Below are 21249 nucleotides of genomic sequence, written 5' to 3' on the forward strand. Positions count from 1 at the left end.
CAAAAGTTATCAGGTTGGATGTCATTATAATACTTTGTATTTGTTTGTGATAATTTAATGAATGCATACAAAATGCCAAGCCAAATCAACCAGTCTAATCAGGGAAACATATAAGTAAAACTGTCATGATTGAATTTTTTGCTTTGAAGCCAGTTCCGTTGGCACTTAGTTGCTATAGCTTCAGTTACATATTATTTCACACACACACACACACACACACACACACACACACACACTCCAGAACAATCTAATAAAATGGTAATGTGCTTTTAGCCTGGGAACCTGCACATGTAATTTATTTTGCACAAAACTATAAATATTTTCTTTATATTCTGGATCTATTAACATGGATTTTAAAATACTTTCAAGTCTTCATTGAAAACAATAAGGTGTAATATTAAAAAATTGGATTTCTCTTATCTAGTATGACATTTTCACCTAAGATATATATGTGTGACACTTTTTTATACTCAAGTATCATTTGTTTGCTTATAGTTCAGTATGACGATTATTTTTATATAATCTGTGTGATGTAGAAAGTATTTCTATATCTTTTTGATACAAATATTAAATACCATTTTTTCCTGAAAGATCATAACGACATACTAGAATCGTCAAGTCATCCTTGACAAATCCAGGTGCATGTCAGAAAATATCAAGAGGGAAAAATATCCTGTAATTTCCCAAATGGAGGTTAAAAAAGGGCAGCTTAATTGCCAGTAAAACTTTTCATTTAAATGTGTGGTGACAATGGTGTTCTTATTATTTCACCTTTGAATGGAGCTCTCCTATCATGGACAAAGCTGAGCAGTCCAGCTTTCCCATCAGGCATGGCCTTCTCCCAGCAAGCTTACCACCTGACAGGTAGTAGTTGAGAATATGCTCTGTTCATGCACTAGTCCCCCAGAGCTGGGGCAGGGTGGTGGTGGTGGTGGTGGTGGTAGGGTAAAAGGAGAAGTTATGCGATGTTAAACGTCTATCTGGAAACAAACCAGGAAAGATGAGTCAGTTTTTTCCCTGCTATCTGTAAAATATTGAGTTCATGTGGATTAGCTGTATTCTATTTTACTAAGTTTTGAGCTGTGAATTGCTGCTTCCAATCCACTAAATGGTACTCTGGGGGCAACACATCCTTCAAAGCTTTCTGCATTTGCTATGTGTAATATTCACTTTGAGGTGAATTTGTGTTTTTAACAAAATTGCATGTTGTTGTTACTGTGTGAAAACTTTAGATATACTTCAATTAGGACAATGGCTATTAAGTCTCTTTCCCTGAGAGAGCACATTCAAGAGTGCGTGGGAGAAAAGAACTCCCACAAATTTAGCCAGAAGTAACAATTCAAAACTGTTCTCTTGGAAAAGAGGGTCATGAATATTTAATAGAAACAGCTAGACTATCACCTTAATAAGAACCTCAGAACTTTAAAGAAGGGTATGAAAAGCAGCCTACTCCAAACTACTATATACTACAAGCTGGAATGAACATAACTGATCTACCTTAGAAGGATGAGGACACTTCAGAGTTTTAACTGTTTTTTAGTACTTTCCCAGTTATTTTAAGAATGTTATTTATGGGACTTGATTAATTGAACAGGTAAGGAAATCATTTCTGTTATTTTTTTCTAAGAGACTTTTTGTTCAGACTTATTTGAAAATGCTGATTTTTTTTTTTAACTAGTGCATTGAATTTCTGACAACATGACTATTTAAAACTATACATTTGAGAGTGAAATCACAGGACGCTGAACTTTAAAGTAAGAGTTACAGATGTTAAAAAGTTACAAATGTTCCCTTACCTCAACAAAGTGATATTTCTTGCGTACTATTGTCATTTCAGGAGGTAGACAGAGCCAAAGAAGAAAACCTAGAGCAGTTCAGCTGAATATGCTCAGTTCTTTCTCTCAAACTCAGCAATTAAACTTGTTCTCTTTTTCTGTCTGTAATTGGCAGTATATTTATACTAATCTGTCTCTGCACCATGGTCAAGCCTATATACTGGGCTGCAAGTGTTGTCTGAGGACATGGTGTTATAAACAACATTGAACTGAAATACATATACATGAAAATTGTTGAGAAAGGGAATCCTTTCTATTCACCTTCTAAATGCTTTTGTGCCTGGTCTTCAAATTTAATATCATAAGCAGACCATCTGTGGACTTACTCTCTTAAGACCCCAAGCCTGAAGTGAGCCAGACCTCTCTCACGCCCAGAACCAGATGGAGATGGCAAAGTAGGATGCTTGAGTTCTCAGTCCCTATTGTAAGCTTAGCTTATAGAAGTTACCTATTTGTGTTTTGATTTCCTCATTTTTTTAAAGATTTTATTTATTTTTTTGAGAGAGCAAGCATGCAGATTGAGAGTGAGAGAAAGAGCACACGCAGGGGGAGGGACAGAGGGAGAAGCAGTCTCCCTGCTGAGCAGGGAGCCCAATGTGAGACTGGATCCCAGGACCCCAGGATCATGACCCGAGCAGAAGGAAGATGCTTAACTGACTGAGCCACCCACCCAGGTGCCCCAAGATTTCCTCATCTTTAAAGTGAAGTTGGGGTACCTGGATGGCTTGGCTCAGGTCATGCTCTCAAGATCCTGGGATGGAGCTCCTTGTAGGGCTTCCTGCTCAGTGGGGAGTCTGCTTCTCTCTCTGCCCCTTCAACCCTGTTCATGCTTTCCCTCTCTCTCTCTTTCAAATAAAGTCTTTAAAAGAAACAGATGGGGATCCCTGGGTGGCTCCGCAGTTTAGCACCTGCCTTTGGCCCAGGACGTGATCCTGGAGTCCAGGGATCGAGTCCCATGTCGAGCTCTTGCATGGAGTCTGCTTCTCCCTCTGACTGTATCTCTGCCTCTCTCTCTCTCTCTCTCTCTGGGTCTCTCATGAATAAATAAATAAAATCTTTAAAAAAGAAGATAAAATGAACTAATACTTATACATCTACTTCATGGAAACTGTTGACATAATCAAGAGTGTTAAAGGATATGGCAATGTTTTTGAAAGTTGAAAATATTACACATAGTTAGAAAAGTAGTAGCTCTAGCACATTGTTTCCTCTGGTAGGGAGACAATAAAAGTCATTAAGGATTATCAGGGAGCTGGTGGTGGTAGATGGAAGTCAGATTATACCTGACACTGAGGTTATGTAGCTTCCAGGCTTAAACCAATAACAAGACTCAGAGAAAATGTCAGGTCAGAAATCAGGCAATGGGCCAATGGCTCATTGAGGGAGGACAGGTGTCTAAGAGTTGTATGAGCTGCTCAGGAGATACTTAAGAGATGACCACGTAAAGGACAGTGCAGATATATGAAAAACTATCACCTGGTGATATCAACAGTATCTATATCTGAGACTATACTGGTATTTGTTACTCAAGCTGGTTCTGTGATGATTCCAAAGGCAGAACAAATCCTTTTTTTTTTTTTTTTTACTCCCAAGTAAAGGCTTATTTACTTGAGAGTGAGAGCAAGAGACAGAGAGAGAGAGAGAGCATGAATGCAAGGGGCACGGAGAGAAGGAAAGAGAATCTCCAAGCAGACTACACACCAAGCCGGGAGCCCAACTCGTGGCTCAATCCCACCACCCTGAGATCTTGACCTGAGTAGAAACCAAGAGACTGATGCTTCATCAGCTGAGCCACCCAGGCATCCCCAGAATAGATCGTAAAGTGGTGACCTGAGTACTTGATGTGCCTTCTGCTCCCTGTCAGGCCTCATCTCAAAACACTTCTCCCCATTTCATGATATTCTAAATTCATGGTCTTCTTCCTGTTGGGATTCTCCAAGCTCTTTCTCATTTTAAGGCCCTTGTATTTACAGTTCCCTCAGCTCTTCCCATGGTTGCTGCCATCTTGTCTACCTGGAGTACCTGTTAGCTCCTTAAAAAGAAGCCTTTCCTTATCACTCATCTAAAGTTACCTTCCAGGTCACCCGGGCATTCTACTCTGCTGTACTGTCTTAAATGAGTTTCCAGTCTCTGAGATCTTACTTTCTGTTTGGTTGTTGTCTCCTAATCCTGCTTCCCAGGGTGGAAAATAAATTCCATGAGAATTGCACCTTACCTGTCTTACTCCAACCCGTGTCTTCAGTACCTAGAGCATCCATTGGGCATGCAAGAGATTTTGAGTAATATTTGTTGAATTAATTAACAGGCAAATGAGAAATAAGAGTACAGAGAAAAAGTCAGCCCCTGACAGATAAGCACAGAGTTGGCATTCTCTAAATGTGAGGTTGGATCGATAGTCATGTAGGAATGAAAACTATACTCTGGAAAATCTTAAGTAAAAAAAAAAAAAATACGTGCATGTTCATTCTCTTCATTTTCCAAATTTAAATGAAAATCTAATTAAGCTCTCTGTATGTTTAAAAATTCCTGATTTTATTATTATGTGATGGTTGGGTCAGATTAAAAGCATGGAATCCTGGTCTTTATTTTTAGTTAATTGATCCAGTTCAAGTCCTAACCTGTTTAGCAACAAGGTCTATTCTTAACTTCATGATTCAGAAATATTTTGACATTTGGATGATGGGGTTAGTATTCATTAAGTGATACTAAAAATACAAGTTGAGAAATTTGAGGTAGAGTTAGCTGACAAAAGTATCCAACCAAGCCTTTGTAAAGTTGTGATTTTCAACGCATTTGGGGGGAAAAATGTAGTAGCTGAGACCTCAGAGAGAGATCCTGAATATGTATTAATGATAGATGTTTTTCAATTTAGAAAGTTTGCCATTGTGGGGAAAAAAGGCTCCTAAGAGGTTCAGAAAATCAACATATATATCAGTTCTACACCTTTACCTTTAATGCTATGTAAGAGTAAGTACAGTGATCATACATTGATCTTTTGAATCAGTTTCTTACTATTAGTTTCCTGATTTCTTTCTCACTCACTTTAAAATATATCCAGACTAGCAAATGAGACAGTGATTGCATTTGCAGGAGAGTTCACCAGAAGGGACACTGTATATTCCTTCATTCATGGCGAATCTCCAGATTGCCATTTTGATATTGTTTTCTTTGTCACTGGAACAAATTTATGTTGCTTTACCTTATTTATTCCAGACTAATTCCCAAGAATTGTGGTGTTGAAAATAATCTGTGAATACAGAGGAATGCTATGCTATTTTAACCATCTAAATATACTGCATATGAGTTTGGCTTCGAGTTGAGCAAACACAATTAAATACGATGGCAGGAACAGCAGAAGGGGTGGTGGTGGCAGATTTCTGGCTATCACTTTGGGGCCTTTCCAGGTGGACAATAACCATACATCTGAGAGGAAACAAAGATTAGAACCCATGTTTGAAAAGAGCTCTTGATTTGTGGAGTTGATTGTTTGCTTTTAATAATAATAATTATTAAAGGACCTTTACGCTAAATCAGATGATAATGTGTGTGCCCTGTGGTGTGCAGAGAGTAGAAAATATGGTCTGTGGCCTTTAACTGCACACACTGCACTCTGCAATGTCCATCCTCAGGCAGCGCTGCCATTAGCGCAATGTTTATGGTTGCTCACAGCAGTAAATTCCTGATGCAGCAGCAGGCTGCCTGGTTATGGAAAGGTGGGTTTAAGAAAAAAGGGAAGCTGATTTTAGAAACACACATCGCTGAGCCATTACATATATTACATATGCCATGGCATTCAAATCTGGGAATTTTTCATGCTCTAGCTCTGTTAAAAAAAACCAAACAAACCAAAAAACCACTTTTTTCCCACCTCCCCCCAAAGGCAGGGCCTCAGACACTCAGTGGCTCTCTACCCATCATCAGTGTGTTCTCAAACAGGAGCAGGCTTCCCTCTCATCCTCAAATCCCAAAGCAGCATGTCTAAAGTGTATTTAGGATATAAAAATTTAACCCTGTGATCCTCAGGATTTCCAGGAATTCAGGCTTGCCTACGTGAACCTAACTAACTGATACCTGTGTATCATTTTCTATTTGGTAACTTCTTCATGTTGTCCTTTCTGGTGGGTAAAGTACTTTCCCACAGATCTTTTCCTCTGACCCTCACAAGAACTATGTAATAAGAGACAGGTACCAGTGAGGTTGCAGAACATTAAAGGACATATCCAAGGTCACAGATTCAAGGTCACAAGTTCGAGATGCCACTTAAAATGAAGTCTTCTGACTCTGTATCTCTTGCTTTATCTGTTACACCATATTCCCAGTCAGGAATTTTTTTCCAGCTTCATTGAGCCACACTTGACACCTAACATTGTGAAAGTTTGAGTTGTGCAGTGTGTTGGTGTTGCTTCGATACACTTATGTATTATAAAATCGATCACCACGGTAGCACTAGCTAACACTTTCATATCAGCACATCGTTGCCATAGCATTTTTGTGGGAGGAATATTTAAGATCTACTGTCTTAGCAACTTGCAAGTATATAATACAGTAATAATTATAATCCCCATGCCATACATTAGATCTTCATCATTTAACTGGGAATGTGTATTCTTTGGTCAATTTTTTAAATTAGCTGTATATTCACTGTAACACTACAGATGATAATGAAGACAGCAAATGTGGAGAGGACTTGCCACCTGGCTGGCATAATTTAAGTGAGTTGCATACACATATTTGACTATAAGTCCTTAAAATAACATTATAAATGAGGTACCCTATTACCATAGTTTTCCTGATAAGAGCACTCAGGCACCCAGCGCAGAGTGCTAAGTGAGAGTGCTCAGATTTGGTTCACCACTCCTCTCTCAGGTGGTGGGACAGGATGATTACAAAAAGAGAAGGCCAGGTTGGAGACTGTGACTAATGGCTGAGATAGAGATTATGCATCACAAACAGAAAAGCCATTCCCATAGAAGCCTGGGGACTTGTTTAAATCTGTTCCTAATTTGCATAAATGTTAGGTATGATGGGTTCTCTTTAAAGACCGTGGGGCCCAGATTTTCTTGAGGTTGTGAGGAATGTAGCTTACCATTTCTTCAGAGCGAGTGTGTCCGTTCAAATCCTCTAAGGGGATAGATGCCAGATAGATTAAAGGTGCGAGAAGTTTTTTGGGAGAGCTGCACATGAAGGATAAAGTGAAGGGGGGAAGGGTCGGCCAGCAGACCTTCAGACCATGTTGTTGATCTGACAGCTGGGAAAGGAGAGGGGGAGGGAGGATTGGGTAGAAAGAGTCTGGGGTAGCAAGGTAGTTCTAATAAGGTTTGGACAAGGCCGGTGAGAACTCCATGACCTAAGGTCACATACCAGAAGAGTCTCATACCCTGCAGGAATGGCCCTAGTACCTCCATTGTTCTCAGACACTTGGGACAAGCATGACCTGAGCACGTGGGAGATGCAGGGGATGAGAGCTGGGGTCATTCGTCTCCATGCTAACTGTAGCAGGAGATGTGGTGGCGCATTTCTGCATGGCTACAATGGTGGGGATGCAAACCGTAGTTCTCTTGTATGTGAGAGGTTATATGTGTATGTGTTGTGTGCGTTAATAGGAATGTGATTTAAATGAAGGTCTCTGTTACTTTAGTGAAGTAGAAGACAGACTACCTAAAGAAATAGGTTAAATGCTATTGACAGAAACGCAGAATTGGCAACATTCTGATGAAAGGGGAGGTATAATAATTTTCTCAAAAGCAGCAATGGGAAAGTTTTTCACTTGTCAAGTTGAACCAAAATTCACTTTGTAATGAATTTTCACCTACCTAATTATGCATTCACATACCGGCACTTTGGAGTTCTTACAATATATAAGAAGCTATTAAAAACCTTCTTGTATGGAGTACATTCTTTTTTCAATGACTGTTCTTTAAGTCTTCCCCCTGTCAAATTCTGTTCAAACCCCAAAGCCACCATGATGGTTTTCTATGAAAAGTCTTAGCATAGGTCCAGCCAGGAGTCACTGTTGTAGACTCATTGATTTATTTTAGCTGAAGATGAAAATACCATTGACGACTTCGTAGGCTCATTGGTCACCATAGAATATTTCTGTTTATGTCACTATATCAATATAAAGACAGGAAATTATCTCTTTGAAAATATTTCATTAAGACATTATCGTGAAAGAAATTTAAATGTTTACTAAATATAATGAAATATAATGAATCTGAACAGCTAATGTTCACTTTATATATTAACATTTATGATATTTCACTACTTTTGTGATGTATTATATATGAAACTAGGTAGGATACCTATGGTGCTTTCTTATATTGTAAATGAAATTCTTACCTTTATGTAGCCTGAGGACGCAGTTCTAAATTTTTTTTTCTCCCAAAATATGAGATCTGGTAAAAAAAAAAAAAAAAAAATCAAGATATTTTTATATTGAGAAAATTTATATTAATTTAACTTGGAAATTTATTTTATAATGAACTATAAGCAATATGCACACGTGTAGTATTTCAAATGGTAGAGGAAGATATGAAATAGAAAAGCTCCCAACCCCAGCTCCTTAGTCACAGAAATTGCACTCGCTTGTAACTATTTCAACCATTTCTGTTTTTATTTCTTTCCATTGACAAATCTAAAGGGTATGCTCCACCACTAATTTTTAAAAAAACATCTACTTAATATTACTGATTCCTTGCAATGAAAAATACAGAATTTAACTTATACTACCTCCTCCTATCCCCTCCTCCTCAAACTCTGCTAGTAAAATTTAATTTTAGCTCTTCCATTGGTCACTTATCTGTCATATGTTATAATCTCTATTTTTAAACTGATGGATTATTTATATATATATGTGTGTGTGTGTATGTATTTTTATTTGAAATAAAGTAAAATTCACTCCTGATGTGTAAGTTCTGAGTTGAAACGTGTTAAAACTATTTAACAATCATCACTATCAAACTTGGTCCAAAAGATTCCCTTCTGCTGACCCTTGGTAGTCATTTTCTCCTCATCTCAATCCCTGGCAAGCATTGATCTGTTCTCTTCTTTCAGGAATGTCCTAGTGATAGAATTACATACTACGTCACTTTTTCAATCTGTACTCTTTTACTCAACATGATATATTTCAAATTCCTCCCAATTGTTTGTTCTCCTTACTGTAGAATAGTAGTTCATTGTAGGATGTTCCATTGTTCATTGGTTCATTTACCTGTTGCAGGACATTTGGGTTATTTGCAGTATTTGGTGATTGCGAGTAAAGCCTCTGTAACCATTTGTGTATAGATTTTGCATGAACATAGGTTTTTAGTTCTCTTGGATAATACCTAGAAGTGGGAATGCTGGATTGTGTAGTAGTACATTTATGTTGAACTTTGTAAAGAAATTCTATCTTTCTGTGTTTTATGTTGCCTAGGAAAAATTTGATGCCAAAAGGATTCTTTTTCCCTTTTTTGGTCTCCCTGGATGCTCTTTTTTATTTTTATTTTTTAAGTCCTCACCTATCCCACCCCTCCCACCACCTCTGTCATCTGAAATGAGATTGTGTCTATGCATGTTTTTAGTATCTCTTGGCATTGAATAGGCCCCCTCAATATTGTGATTTTCTTGAGGGTTTTTTTTTTCCCCTTATTACTGATTATTCCCTCTGCCCCCTCCCCAATTATATCTAGATCGCTTTCTAGAATTCCTTTAAGACAAGTGTTCTGACTTATTCTTTCTTTGGATATTGCTACAGGCTTCCTGGCCTTGGTCCTCTTGTTCACACACTCTCTATATCCTTTCCACCTCTTTTTCTGCAGCTAACTCATTCACTTGTGTGGCTTTAAGGGATATCCTAGGTCGTAAAATTGCATGCCTTCAGGCCTGGGCAAATACTATAAATTTGTGAAGCCAAGGTATCATTCAGTGGGGGGAGGTGAGAGTATACCAAATAAAAACATCCAATTTTTTTTTTTTAATTTTTTTTTATTTTAAATTTTTTTTTAAATTTATTTATGATAGGCACACAGTGAGAGAGAGAGAGAGGCAGAGACACAGGCAGAGGGAGAAGCAGGCTCCATGCACTGGGAGGAGTGCACCCTGGGCCAAAGGCAGGCGCTAAACCGCTGCGCCACCCAGGGATCCCCCATCCAAATTTAATTTTTAAAAAATGTTCTGTTAGCTATAAAGAGCAAGTCCTCAGAATGGGTTAGGCCCACCAACGTGAATCTCTAAATCTATGGCACGGAGTCATCTGATGTTCCAGTTGTAATTGTTCAGTATGACTCCAGGGTCACATACACTTAGATTTTCACTGTAATGATGTTTTAATGTAATAACCCTCTCCTCGTATAGAAAGCTTAACATCATAATTATCTTCATCTGAAATCTGCCTTCTCTTTAGAGTAGTGTGACTTCTACTCGTGACACTAACATTTTTCCAGCCTTAGCCTAGAAATCTTGCACGACTTTGCAAAATTTCTATCTCCCTTCATCTGTATTCTCGTAGATGCTAGATGCCCCCTCGTCTGCATGTCTCACTATCTATCACCAGCACTGCCCCTCCTGAAATCCAGTGCCCCACTCACTGCTGGCAAGATCGCCTGCTTACTCTCACCTTGACTTCTAGTCCATTGATCTCTGCTGTATTAATGTGTTTTTCTCCTTCACATTTTCCATCATTATCAAAACCAACTGAGAATAGCATTAACATTTTAAAACATGGAAATGTGCGTTTATAATGGAATGCCACTACGTTGGTTCAGCTCTTTTCTCCTAGTTCCCTTTATATGTACACAACAAACACCTCCTTTTGCACCTCACCATAAGGGGGGAAATCTGCATTTACCATCATGAGTTCTACATTTTCACCAAGCTATTGTTTGTCATTCATCGATGCAAAGATGTAATTTTTGTCTTGAATAACTTAGCATCGTGCCAAATTGTCACAGCACAATTTAGCTAGCCATTCCGGAATCTTAGTTTGTTTTGTTTTTCCATGCTACACTGACATGTAGGTGTAGATATCTTCCTGATGTTAATAGAATAGAGCTGGTAAATAAAAGGATAGAGGCAAACTTGTATTACAATTTACCAAATACTCAGAGATAAAAGCTAGAGTGAAATATATAGAAATATATTCTGCTTTGAACTTTACGTGGCTCCACAGTGCCTACCGCATCAAACCCAAACTCCTTAGCCCCAGTTTTAGAGCCTCCTTCATCTGGTTTTCCACTCACAGATGCCTTTTTATAATCCCACCATCCCTTGGCCCATTTTGGAGTATGGCAACTTCTTATCTGTGTGATAGAGATTATAGCAGCACCTTTCTTATTGAGTGGGCAGATCAAAAAAGTTAACCCCAGCAAGTTATTAGCACAAAGCCTAGAGCACAGGATATACTCTATAAATATTAGTTTCCAGCTACTTTAAAAAATTTTATTTATTTATTTATTCATGAGAGACACACAGAGAGAGGCAGAGACATAGGCAGAGGGGGGAGCGGGCTTCTCAAGGGGAGCCCGATGTAGGACTCAATCCCAGGACCTCAAGATGATGACCTGAGCCAAAGACAGACGCTCAACCACTGAGCCACCCAGGTGTCCCTGGTTTCCAGCTATTATTCTGTCTTCTTTGCATAGGCCAGAGTAAGGTATAAGGATAAACCGGGGTCAGGGATAAGATAGTAAGGCACAACCCAAGCATCTAGGTAATTGTAAACTGAGGGAAGGGAGGACCAAGGAGGAAAAGCTGTGTGATGCATGGTCTGGGTTCAAGACAGTAAATTAAGTTCAGGGAGCTGAAGCCTGACTATTCATGAGTCTGAGGCAGGGCAGGTGAACACACAAAATCTGTGTACCAGTTCCTGTTTTCAGCTGTGGATTTTGAGTTATTCAGAAATCAGGATTGAGACCTGGGGTCTGAGTTGAGTGCTCTGGCATCTGTGACAAGACTTTTTTTTAAAAGACTTTATTTATTTATTCACGAGAGAGGCAGAGACACAGGCAGAGGGAGAATCAGGCTCCATGCAGGAAGCCCTACGTGGGACTCAATCCCAGGACCCCAGTATCAGGCCCTGGGCCAAAGGCAAACGCTCAACCGCTGAGCCACTCAGGTGTCCCATCTGTGACGAAACTTGATCTGGACATTTTTTTCTCAGGGACAGGGACCCATCATCATTGCCTGATCAGGACTGATGTTCACTGCAGATTATTGACAGACAGGAGGCTCCAGATGAGAAGACTGAAATAGAATGACTGTTGGGAACTTAACCACTTCCTGATACCTGTGAAACTGATGCCTACACCTTTTACTGGGTTTGTCACCTGTGCTCCCCAGGACTGTCATCCCCCAAGTCTGCCTTTCACAGGCTTTGACCTACTATCAAGCTCCTTTGAGGCTCAGAGATCTCAAAAATCTCCCATTTTCCAAATTCTCAGGGCATTTATAGACCATCACGCATATTCATGTTCAGCATGTGCTACCCTAAATGTTCTCTAATGTCTTTTGGTTACCTGTCTCCAGGATAGGCAGTCAGCACCAGGAGAGCAGGCCACTTAGGCTCTTCCCGCTTGACTCTTGGTGCTGTGAAGTGCACTGTTCAAAGTATGGGGCTGTGTGGAGCATGCTTTTTGGTTCCTACTGTCAATTTACTGTTTAGGAATGATTTTCATTGGCTTTTAGGCCTTTCTGAGGTAAGGAAAGGATCACCACCAGAAAGAGGCTTTGTTAATTTATTAAAAGCTTTATTAAACTACCTGAAATTACATATATGCTCAGGGGAAGTGAATAATACAGGCATTGTGGAAAGTAAAAGTCACTAATCCCTTGCTCTGCCTCACCTTGTACCTGTAATTCCACCCACCTGAGGTAACAAATCTATCCTTTTCATCTCATTCTCATTTAAATCTTAAAATAACCTTCAAGCATTAAGTCATCATTCAGAATAGAATCTTAAAATAAGGGACGCCTAGGTGGCTCAGTGATTGAGCATTTGCTTGAGGCTCAGGGTGTGATCCCTGCTCAAATAGAGCCTAGTCCTGGATCAAGTTCCTCATTGGGTTCTCCCCGGGGAGCCTGCTTCTCCCTCTGCTTTTGTCTTCCTGTCTTTGTGTGTCTCTCATGAATGAATAAATTAAAAAAAAAAAAAAAAAGAATCTCACAAGAAGAAATATCAGGATGAATGTTGTGATTTAGAAAAAATAAAAGGTAAAAAGTGAATATTCTAGCTTTCTATAAAATGACCTTTTTCCAAAGTCATAAAGATATACAGGATTGACTGGAAGCTGGTGATTCCATTATTGTCAAAGAGTTGATAATCCAAGTTAATCAATGAAAACCTATACATAGAGCGCTAGGATGAAAGAATTGGTCTGTCTCTGGAAAGGAGTCAGCAACCTGATTAAGGTTTTGTTATTTACCTGTCTCACTTGCCCATTTGGCTCTTTTCATCAGGATTATGTCTTTGCTGCATTGTGCATCTGATTATAAGAATACTTCCATCCCATTATTCAGTCCAGCAAGACTTTGAGTAAATAGATGGATCTGTGACTGTTTGTTCATTCATCCATCCATCAAACATTCTAGGCACAGCAGATAAAGAAATGAGCCAGACACAGCCCCTGCTGTCAAGGAACTCAGGATCTAGTGGAAAAGACAAACTAAAAAAATCAGGGGCTTATAACTATACTAGAGGTACATGCAAGGTACCGTTGAAGTACAGTGGAAGATCACAGAGCTAACTGGAATGCTGGAGCCGTCAGGAAATACACCCAGGACAGGCGGATACGTAAGGCTGTATATTGACAGTTGAACGGGAGTCAGCCAGGTAGCCAAAGTAAGACACAGTCGAGAGAGATGGTTTGAGGTAGATAGTAGCACAACATGAGAGAGAGTATGTTGCATCCGGGTTATTTTGGCTAGAATTATGGTCTCTTCACTGCATTTTTCATTTTTAAATCAATTCTGTTCATGGCATTTAGGCACAACGAATGGTAGGCTGCTTAGGACAAAGTTGGATGCTGAATTGAGTGAGGGATGGTACGGGTGGTACGGGCAGAAAGGGGCAACTATCCTATTTAGGCTTATAACTGGAGAATATTAAGAGTTACAGATTCTTTCTTTTGAATCCTTGGCCTCCTCTGACCCTGAAGGTTTTCAGGCATGTGTAAGCAATTGCAGGGCCTGTGTAATTCATAGATCAAATGGCCTTGTAGTCTGTCACTACAATTCTCTTTGCCTTATGTTTATACGGCTTGGATGGGATGTACCTTCATGAGGGCACCCTTGGTACATGATTGATGGCTCTTCAGACAAGCTTTGCTAGTTTAATACTGGTCCTGGTCAGGTACGAGAGGTACACCTGATTTGTCTTGCTCTTAATCTCTCGGCGTACTTGCAACTTGTGCTGGGGCTGCACGCTGTTCTTCGGTGCTTGTTTTTCCATGCGTAATAGAATTGCCTAGTGGTGGGAATGCCCAGGAGACACAGTGATGCTTCCAAGTCCACACGTTCAGGTTTGTGACTGTGAACTGCCTGGTCTGAGATGGCCTCAGCCACATTTCTAAACCGCAGCAGGTTTGGAGGGCAGAAATGAAGTGGAATTGTTTGCCAGTTAATGATTCATTTTTTCTCATCTAGCAAATAATCTAACATTTTAGGATTGAAATTTGATTGTAGCACAAGTACATGCATGTCAGCTATAGATGTTTGTTCAGAACAACTCTGAGAATGTGGATGATATGTGTGATGTTAATGCATTCCTTGGAAATAATGCTATTTTTCACAAAGTAAAAACATTCGTAATTTTGCTACAAGGGAGAATATTTGCTTCCTCTCACACATTTTATTTAATAATTTTACTTCTTTAAAAGCAAAACAGCACACAATTTGAAAATGAAATTTCCCCAAAGTGTTCAGTTTGCTAATATGTTTTTCATTTTCTTCATTATGCTATAGTGGAATGTTGCCATACTTTGAAATGTGCAACTTATCTCCCTGGAGGCAGCAGATGGTGTGACTAGTGTGTCTTTTGGTACAGGATTTATCATGAGAGATGGCATCTAGCACTGGATGAGAGGGGGGCCCTGTCCTCAAAGAGCATTGACTCCCACCCTAATTACCCCATTACAACATTTATATTAATTATTGTTTTTAAATAGAGGAAACCTGCAAAAAAAAAAATGGAAAGGTTTTGGCACTTTTTAAAACTTCCTTTTTCTTAGTTTGTATGAGAAAATACTTTATTTAAAAACTATTTGAGTTGTTTCAATGATATTTGCAAGTATTTTCTCATTGCCTCACTGCTAGAGTCATGAAGAGTCTCATGACCTCTTGGGCAGAACTTGATTTTATTGCTATTTCCACCCTAATCTGTGATCTGGTCTTGAGCTTTCAAAGTCTGACAATTTCATTTCATATAGGAATGTTGGCTCACACTAACCAAACTCAACAGAGACTTTTGTAAAATCCAGAGCTCCATTTTACTAATTTACAGTGAAAAATAAAACTTCAAGCAGATGGGGTAATTCTCTCTCTCTAGGTGAATTGAGATCAGAAACCAGGTCATGACAGGAAGGTTTATTTAAGGAGTAGAAGTAGGCCATCCCTCCATGAAGCTATGCCTGCCATTAGGATCTATTCGCATGTTGTGAGTCATGGTGTCCTCACTTCTGAACTGTGCTAACGATGTTTTATTCTTTTTGGACACTTTTTGTGTCCTGTTGAACTACTTTGTTACATCATCTCTTTAAAAAGAACAGTGTAGAGGAGGAAAGATTTCCACACTCTCCTAGGTTTGATAGTTGGGTCTATGAAATAAACTGACAACAGGCAGGTTAACAGAAGAAAAAGTATACAAATGTATTAATTTTTAACATGTGCATGGGGCATTATGGGAAAAAATGTGAATACCTCAAAAATGGTGAAATTTGAGACCTTATATATCATCTTAATATAGGGGAAGGGGAGAGGGAACTTTAGGCCCCTTAGGAAAGATGAATGGGCCCTTAGAAGAATAGATGGGAGGTATGAAAGTTGGGGACATAGTTCATCTGGGGATGGTGTCAACTTCTAGTCTCTTTTAAGACAAGAATCCATCTTCTCTGGTTGATGAAACTCCCCTGATGGGATTTATGACAACTGAGTTTCTTTTGGAGGACCTGTCTTGCAGATAAGGGTTGTTCAGGGAAAGCCCCTACCTGCATCTGCTGTTTGTCAAGTGTTTTGAGCTCAAAATAATCAATGTACCAAAGTGGCATATTTTCCAGTGGCATGTCCTAAAGTCTTGAAAGAGCTAATAAGCACTTAACTCCCCAAGAAAAAAACAGTTTTACCTTGAGGGCAAACTCCAAGAGAGTAGTTTTTTGTTTGTTTATTGGTTGGTTTGTTTTTTCCCCTCTAGTGCTGTAATCATTAAGCATTGTTTGCCACAGATAGGAGAGGAAAATGATAACTTCAGTGATGGAAATTTGCTCACCTTGACTTAAATCCTACCTTTGATATACAGAATCAAATAAGTATTCTGATTGGTGTTTAAGAACAGCATTCTGCACTCTTGGAAATTATTTGAGAACATCCTTTTCAAGCTGGATGAAATCTTGATTTTCTCATTTTGTAGATCAGAATGCGTTTGTCTTGAGGGACTTGCTGAAGTCCTAGAGTGGCCTGGGCGATGACTCAAGGCCAGGGTTTCTGACTAATGGTCCAGCATGTTTTCTTATAAACCATAATAGATCTAAGAATCACAAAGACTGATGATTCCTTTCTCCAACTTTGAGAAATCTCTTTTCTCTGGTAGGATTAAATTTTTTATCCTTTTAAATTAAAAAAAAAATGAACACGAGGACTATTATATAGAGCAGAAGTAGAATTATTTGGGAAGTATTAAAAAAAAAAAAAAGACAAAAAGACATAATGCCAGGCCTCCATCTGACCAATTAAATAAGAATCTCTGGGATCGGGCACAGTTACTGACACTTTCAAACTGTGTATTCCATGTGATATAACTTTGTAGCCAGGATTGAAATAATTGATCTAACTATTCCAAAATTTGTTGAAATGGTGAAATATTTTGTAAATGGTTAAAAAGTCATTGTTGACATTAAGTTGTTGAAGGAATCAATATTTTTACCAGCTAGTTATTTCCAAATAGTTAGTAATTAAGATTAGTAGAGTAGTAAATATTTTCCATTCCATAGTTCTAAATACAGGCATCAAATAGGAAATTGAAAAAATAGCAATAACTATGATGATAATGATAAATCCTTCTCAGATTATTCCCTGGTGCAATAAATAGGACAGTATATCTTTTTATGTTTTGGGTAAAGTGCATAGAAATAGTACTCCCTCTTTCTTCAATCAGTTTGAATTTCAGTTGGAAAGAAACATGGTGGTAGAGATCTGAGTAAGTGCAATAGAAAATATGCAAGTGTGCCCTGCCGGTTCAGAGGGACTGTTCCCTGATAATGTGTGCAGTGATGTAAATGTTTAGTTAATACCATGAATCAGAAAATGGTAATCACTAGAATGGAAACTTCGGTCTTTCACTGCTCGTTTATCAATAGTACTGAGAGTGTTGTGATTCCATCTGCCACTTGAATATAGCTACACCTTGTACTGTGTATGTAACTACTAGAAGGGAATGCTGGTCCAAAATCCAAAATAAAGAACAGCAGGTATTTAGCATTAAAATGAATTTTATTTTTATTTTTATTTTTTAAAGAGATTTCATTTATTTGAGAGAGAAAGAGAGAGAGAGAGAGAGAGGAAGCACATGAGTGGAGAGAGAGAAACAGACCTTCAGCTGAGCAGGGAGCCCAATATAGGACTCCATCCCAGGACCCTGAGATCATGACCTGAGCTGAAGGCAGATGCTTAACCAACTGAGCCAGCCAGGCGCCCCTAAAATGAATTTTAGTATTTATTTCAGTATTACTGATGTTTGGAATATTCATAGTGTTTAAAAAAAAAAATGAAGCTATGGTATGAAACCCTGAAGGGAGAAAGTTTCCCATCTTACATGTTGCCTTAATTTCCCACTGCTTTGCCCTATACCAGCCTGTTTATGCAGTAGATCTCAGGTTATCTGCTCTTTGAATTCTGTCCTTCTCTCTCTCCCTCCCTCCCTCTTTTCTCTTCCTCCTTCCTTCTCTAGTTCACACTTTAAGATAGCAAGAGGCTTTAAATGGCTTTTCAACCTCCAGAGCAAGACTAGGGAGAAAGCGATTGCAGTGCTGCTTGCCCTCAAGAAAAAGTTGCAAGAATATTTATTACACACACTTAAAGTGGACCAACCAAAGTTGAAGAACTTGAGACAAGATTTAACCTTTGCCAACTAGATTAACCACTTAGAGATAATAGAGTTAAATGGCTGTCTGGTCACATATATATTGTGTGTAGCATAAGAGCTGGCATTGTAGAAAGCCCTCTCCCGGCACAGAGAATTCAGAGTTATCACTCTAAAAGTTGACACTGAAATATGTCATTGAGGACAGCTTTTCTTGTGTTACTCTTTGGAGTGGCAGGTTATGACAAAACTACATTCATGTTACTTGAATACATCTTTTGTCTAGTTTTACATGCTTTTTGACTTGTCTAGAAAATGACATATTGCAGTTTTCATTAGCTTTAACCAGGTGTGAGTTTCTTACGGAAGATACCTCAGCAGGACTGCAGTTTAAGGCGAATAAACCAGTGAAGCTCAGAAAGGCCATAGCCCTCCTTCAGATGGTAGCAATGAGCTGAAAGACTCATTAATCAACCACAGAGTCACAGGTGTGATGGTTTGCCTACAAACTGCCAACAGACTGTGAAAGTCACATCAGACAGGCTAAATTGTCAAACTAGACCCATCCATAAACATTTTAACAGCAAAATTCCAACTCTTTTGTCTTAAAGATGTAATTTTGAAATGGTAAATTTCCTCCAAACCTTCTATAAAATGTTTATTTCATAAAATTCCAATTTCTTGAAAAAGAATCAGACTTGGCTTTTTTTTCTTTCATAAAAATTTGTACGAGTGACTTTACTTCTTAATTTCTTTGTGCTTCTTTAACTCTCTGTCTTAAAAATCTATTCTTCTAGTATGTGAAAGAATGGAGAATAGAATTTGTGTGTGTCAAAGCTTTATCAGTAGTGAAAATCCACTTTTAAGCATGTGCTTATCTATGCCACTCCAAAGGGTTTCATTAATAAGGAAATGTTTATAGGTATTTTTTAATGGAAGAACTATGGAGAGTACTATTTTTTTAAAGAAATTATTCCAAGTTAACAGCTTGAATTTTTTTGTTTCTCTTTCTTGTGATCTCCAAGGAATCATAGTTTTTACTTTGTTTTAGGTTATTTCTTAAAAATTGCTACATCACAAAAGAAGTCAAGTTAAACCTTATGTTTGCTTTGGAAAAATAGCAATGTCAGGAGTTTTGCAACAAAATGACAGTAATTTTACAAATGAATATATAGTTTATATTTTGGGAGGAGATTTCAATGAACTCCAGTAAAACATGGGATGGCCTTAAGTAAGTAAGTCTGATGTTTGTAGATCTATTCTGTAACTACTTTAGTAACTTGTACTTTTGCTTTTTGTACAAATGAGAGTTAATATATAACACCAAAGGATTCATATTTGTTTTCTCCTCACTGCAGTTTCACTCCATCAACTTTAAAGCTTTGGATATTACGTTGGTGTTCCTTAAGCAGAGGAAATAGAGTTAATATGGAGCAGTTAGAACTTGTGTAGGTTCCCTAGAAACTTGACCCTCAGAATTTGTCCCATGAGCAGCAACATTAGAAATACAGAAACTTCGGTCTCACCCATGACCCACTGAATGAAAATCTGCATTCTTATACGATACTAAAGTGCTTCATATGCACAATTAAAGCTGGAGAAGGATTAGGCTAAGGTGAATTGGACAGTTCTTTTCTCTTACTAGTTTTTACCTGTCAGCCTGGGTGGCTCAGTGGTTTAGCGCCGCCTGGGGTCGAGTCCTATGTCAGGCTCCCTGCATGGAGCCTGCTTCTCCCCCTGCCTGTGTCTCTGTGTGTCTCTCATGAATAAATAAAAATCTTTTAAATAAATAAATAAACAAACAGATAAATTCATCCTAGTATAGTATTCATCCCACTATAAATCAGAGTTCTCATATAAAAAATAATCAGACTCTATTTAATTTTTTGGATGTTAAAAACATCAAATACAATGATTGTTAAGTCAAAAATAGAATTAAAACACCCCAATAACATTGATGTGGCCTTTGACCTTTTAAATATAGCTAAGTGGTCATTAAATAAACAAATACCAATGATATTATACCCAAGCATCTATGTAGTAAGTCTGGATATCTTAACTCTAGTGTAGGAAAAAGCAGAGTGTACAGAAAAGTGTAAGATATTTCTTTGTTCATAAAATAATTATAAACCAATTTTCATTCACTGCAAGGCAGTTCAGTTATGAAGTTCTAAAGTTCTTTCATGGCCTTGTTTTATCTTTTTAAAATGTTTTAATATTGGAAAAGGCAGAAATGTTCTTTAAAATGTCCTTTACAATGTCCCTTATAAAGTTCTTCTACCTAAGTTAAATGCTTTCCTCCATCGCTAATTCTGATTAAACCTAAACTGAATGAAGTATGTTATTTTTCACTTCTTTGAATTGTTTCTTTGTCCCTTGGAAACAATATGAATATTTACACTCAGTAGACTGGAATGTCAAAAAGAAGATAGAAGTCACAATTTATACTCAGGGAATCATACTCTAATTCACATTCCTTGTCAATCTCTGTTCCGCCAAAATAGTGGTAGATTATATATAATAAATTCTCACCAAATACTGTGATTACTACTCTATGTTGACCTTAAGTTGATATTGAAGAATTACTTTAAAAGAGTTAGGCAAGGGGACAAAGGGTAGATTTTTACAGCTAGAAACTAACAAGTTACTTTATGGCTCATTTCATGGTTGCTACAATAAAATTGAACAAACTTAGATATTTCCACAGTTTCTATGCAGCCAAGTTTCTTCTGGGAATTCTTGGTTAGAGAGACATCAAGCTGATTTATTCTAGGTGTAAATACTTGCTCAGAGGAAGCCCTCAATAGCTACTTACTTTGATTTGAAAATAGTTGGAGGATCTATAGCAATATAAGAATGTAATGGGGAATGAAAGAATGAGAATTAGGCACTGAAAATTAAGTGAAGTACTAAAAATCCTATCTCATCTGCTATCCTTATTTGAGCAAGTATGATGGGGAGTAAGAGAATATTATCTGATACATTGGCAAGTACAGTATATAATAATGACAAAGGTTAAATTTCCAATTAAGAGATATATGTGCTTGAAATTCCCATTTATATATAGTATTCTTTGCTCCTAATAGCCTCAAAACATTTGTTCTGAATCCTCATGAATTTTTCTCCCTTCCCTCACCCTCTATGTCAATT

General features: G+C 38.1%; 1 protein-coding gene across 3 annotated transcripts in view; it reads left to right on the forward strand.

The window, feature by feature from the left end:
- Positions 1–21249, forward strand: part of KIAA0825 (KIAA0825 ortholog) — a 380540-nt gene that overhangs the window by 194976 nt on the left and 164315 nt on the right. The gene's annotated exons all lie outside the window — the stretch shown is intronic.

The sequence above is a fragment of the Canis aureus genome, chromosome 2 (assembly GCF_053574225.1).
Source record: "Canis aureus isolate CA01 chromosome 2, VMU_Caureus_v.1.0, whole genome shotgun sequence".
NCBI lineage: Eukaryota > Metazoa > Chordata > Mammalia > Carnivora > Canidae > Canis > Canis aureus.